We start from the raw sequence: 4,223 nt of genomic DNA, 5'->3' as shown, positions 1-4,223 counted from the left end.
ACCCCCAAATATAATCCACTCTGCAACCCTCATTGCATACTCCTATGATGAAAATAATGCCCTAAAATATTTATCATTTTTTAAACTCAAACTCTTTGCCGTTGACCTGGAGCCAACTCACAGCTGATCCTCCAGTGGGTTTTTTGAGGTTATAAATCATATGAGAGGATATTGCTCATCTTTCTCTCAAAGAGCCACTGGTGGATTCAAACTGTCAGAGAGATGACAGCTTAAGTTAACAGCACAAGTTAGTGACACGTAATATTCCATTAGGTGTCTGTGACACAGTATCTTTAGTCATTTGATTTATTTCCAACTTTTTTCTGTTACAAAGAGTGTTACAATAAACATGAGGGTAAGTCAGTTTGTGTTGCAGTTCTTATTTCTTTGGAATATACACAATTGTTTTTGGTCAAACATTCTTCTAGGTGGTATAGCACTGCTCTGTTGATTTGATGTACAGAGGTAACTCAAGGTGGCTGTGATGCTGAACACTGTGACCCTGATGTGCCAAATGTGATATTGGTTACCCATGGCGGACAGTGTTTGGTGGAGATCCACAATTAAAACAAGCTTGGAAGCAGGAGTGGCATCCACTTCTGAAATAGCTTGCCTCTGGAAACCCTATGAACTTGGAGAAATGAAGAAAGTTCATAGGATCACTATGAGTCGCCTACGACTCGACGGCATTTAACAACAACAGTGAATTTGCTGCACCAAGTAGTATTTCTATTTCCCTTTTTCTGAATTGGTGTCCAGTGGATTCCCCTGTGGTTGAACCATTTTACATGCCCAGTAACAATATATGAGAGTTTCAATCTTTCCATACCCTTACCAGCATTTGTTGTTTAATGTCTTATTGAAAAAGCTAGTTCAATGGCTTATTGAATATTGATAATTTTGCTGGGGTGAGATGATTTCTCAATGTTGTTTTTCCTTGCCTCACTCTAATTAAATTTAAAACCCCACTTTGTTGTCATCAAGCTATGATCCACTCATAGGTTACTTTCCAGCATGTTTTCAAAGACTATAAACTGCCTATGAGGAGATTGCTCCTCCTTCTCCCTCACAGCAGCTGGTCAATTCAAGCTAGGAGAAAGGTATCAGGTTTGGTGTAGCAGCACAATTCCTCATGTTCTACACCACCAGAGCCACCCATCTCTCTAAAAACTAATTTTATAAAATGTCTTTTTAAAATAATAAACATAAATGGAAAATATACATATAGACCTCAATTGATTGACCACACAGGAATCAGATTGACTATATATGTGGAAAAGAATCACTGGAGAAGCTCAATATCAGTAGTAAAAGCCAGACGAGGAGCTGACAGTGGAACAGACTGTAAATTATTCATGAACGAGTTCAATTTGAAATTGAGGAAAATTAAAACAATTATATTAGAACCAAAATACAACTTAGAGTTTATCCCACGTGATTTTAAAAATAATCTCAAGAGTAGAATTGATGGAATAAATAGCAGTGTGAAGGATGCCTGAAAGGTTAGTGACAGTAAGAAGTCTGCTGTACCAGAAAATATTCCAGGAACACCTGAAAACCTTGAAAACAAGGAACTTTGAGTAGAAGCTGGGTTGAAGACAGCTCAGATCAAATTCTAAGTTCCATTAGCACGCTTCTGAGTCAATTACCCCAAAGGGTTAAGTATACCAGAAGAATTCTTGCTAACAAGATCTCCTGGAATGCAGGGTGTTACACTTCACATTTCAAATCAACAGTCCTTGATCAGATGTACTTACCCATTTGCTTTCTTGTAATAAGATTAAGAGAAAGAACACAGAACCTTGTTTACTTTATAATCCATAATATTAATTATATTAATTACTTTATAATCAATAATACTGTGAAAAGTATACATGACTTTTTTTCTGTTTGCTTTGACCTCTTCTGTAATAAAAGGGCAGGACAGCTCGATTTTACCATTCACTTGATAGAGCCATTGGCCCTTCATCTCCACATTTCTGGTGAGTCTCTGCCTTTTGCAAGCTGTGATCACAGAACACCTGTGAACTACAAAAACAATGAAAGAACAGATGAGTTGTGAAATGACATCAAAAACATACCCATAAACAAAACAAAACCCCACAAAAGTTACTACAAAGACACAGGAGAAACAAAAGGACAAAACGGATGTCAGACGAGACTATGAAAATTGCACTAGAGTGTTGTTGTTATGTGCCGTCGAGTCTCTTGTGACTCATAGTGACCCTATGTACAACAGCCCGAAGCTCTGCTCTGTCCTATGCCAATCGCACTGTCTCAACTACACCCATCACAATTACCCCAACCACTGAATCAGTTCACCTATAGAGGGTCTTCCTCTCCTGTGCTGTCCCTCCACACTCCCAAGCTTGATGTCCCTCTCCAAGGACTAGTCCCTCCTACAACATATCCAACGTATGTCAGATGAAGCCTCAGAATCCTTGCCTCCAAGGAGCAGCCCTGTTTAACCCTCTCCAGGGTGAACCTGTTTGTTTTCTTAGCAGTCCATGGTACATTCAATACTCTTCTCCAGCACCATAGCTCAAAGGCATCAATTTTCCTTCTATCCTCCCTAGTCATTGTCCAACTCTCTGATGCATATCAAGTGATTGCAAAGGCCATAGCCTGTATCACACACACCTCAGTCTCCAGAGTGAGACCATTGCTCTTCAGTACTTTGGAGAGGTCCCTAACAGCAGCCTTTCCCATTGCAATACATCTTTTTTTTTTTGCAATACATCTTTTAATTTCCTGGCTGCTGGTGCCAAGAGAGTGTTGACTGTGGAGCCAAGCAAACTAAGGCTGTGAACAATCTCAATCTCTTCACCATCCGTAATGATGCTGCCAATTGGTCCAGTGGTGAGAATCTTTGTCTTCTTGATATTGAACCTCAATCCATATTGAAGGCTGCAATTCTTGACCCTCTGCAGCAAGTGTTTAAGGTCCTCCTCAGTTTCAGCAAGCAGGGTTGTGTCATCTACATAACAGATTGTTGACAGGTCTTCCATCAATCCTGACACCACATTTCTCCTAATAGAGCCCCGCCTTCTGGATAATCTGTTCTGCATACAGGTTGAAAAGGTATGGAGACAGGACACATCCCTGACATACGCCCTTTCCAACCATGTAGTGTTTCCTTGCTCTGTTCTAATGACTGCCTCTTGGTCCAAGTGTAGGTTTTGCGTTAGCACAATCAAATGTTCTGGGTTTCCCATTCTTGTAAGAGTGAGCCACAGTTTGTTATGATCCACACAGTCAAACGCCTTTGCATAGTCAATGAAACACAAATAGGCATTTCTCTGGTATTCCCTGTTTTTAGCCAAGATCCATCTAACATCAGCTACAATGTCCCTAGTACCACAAGCCCTTCTAAACCCAGCCTGGACTTGGGCAGGTCTCTGCTAATGTGCTGTTGCAGTCGTTTTTGGATAATCTTCAGCAGAATCTTGCTTGCTTGTGATATCAATGATATCGTTCTATAGCTTGCACACTCTGTTGGGTCACCTTTCTTTGGGATGAGAACAAATATAGATCTCTTCCAGTCAGTTGGCCAAGTGGTTGTTCTACAGATTTCTTGGCACAACTTTGTGAGCATATGCAGGGCAGCATCTGTTAGCTGATCTAGAGTTTAGAAAAGCAAAAATAAAAGGAAAAATACTGAAGTAAAAGAGATGAACAGAAAATTTCAAAGGAAAATTTGAGAAAGCAATGTATTGCAACAAAATGCACCAAGAACTGGGGTTAGAAAACCAAAAGAGAAGAATGTATTAGGCATTTATCAATCTTAAAGTTCCGAAGCACTAATAAAACCCTGAATTTTTAATATTGATGCAAAAGATTTGGAAAATATTAAATGATTCAGGAAGAATCAGAAGAAGTTGAGAGTTGCTTCTGCATCCTCATGCTGTTGCACTGTGGAGCACTTGTTGTCTTGTCAAGATGCAAGAAAAGATTCAGTCCCACAACCAGTCCATGGAGGAAAAGAAACTGGAAACCTTCCCCTTCCAGCCTGAGATCACACATTTCCTGCCTCTGACCATCAACACCTTCTACTTGAACACAAAAATCTTCCTCGGGGACCTTATCTCCAACTCCTCAGATGCTTCGGACAAGAATTGCTATGAAAACTTGACCAACCGCAGCAAACTGGACTTGGGAAAGAGCTGCACATCAATCTCATGCCCAACAAGCAGAATAAAATCTTCATGCTAGTGGACACAGCC

The sequence above is a fragment of the Elephantulus edwardii genome, unplaced genomic scaffold, assembly GCF_000299155.1.
Source record: "Elephantulus edwardii isolate Elephantulus edwardi_28Jun2011 unplaced genomic scaffold, EleEdw1.0 scaffold00287, whole genome shotgun sequence".
In the NCBI taxonomy this organism is placed as follows: Eukaryota; Metazoa; Chordata; class Mammalia; order Macroscelidea; family Macroscelididae; genus Elephantulus; species Elephantulus edwardii.
This window is presented reverse-complemented; position numbering follows the sequence as displayed.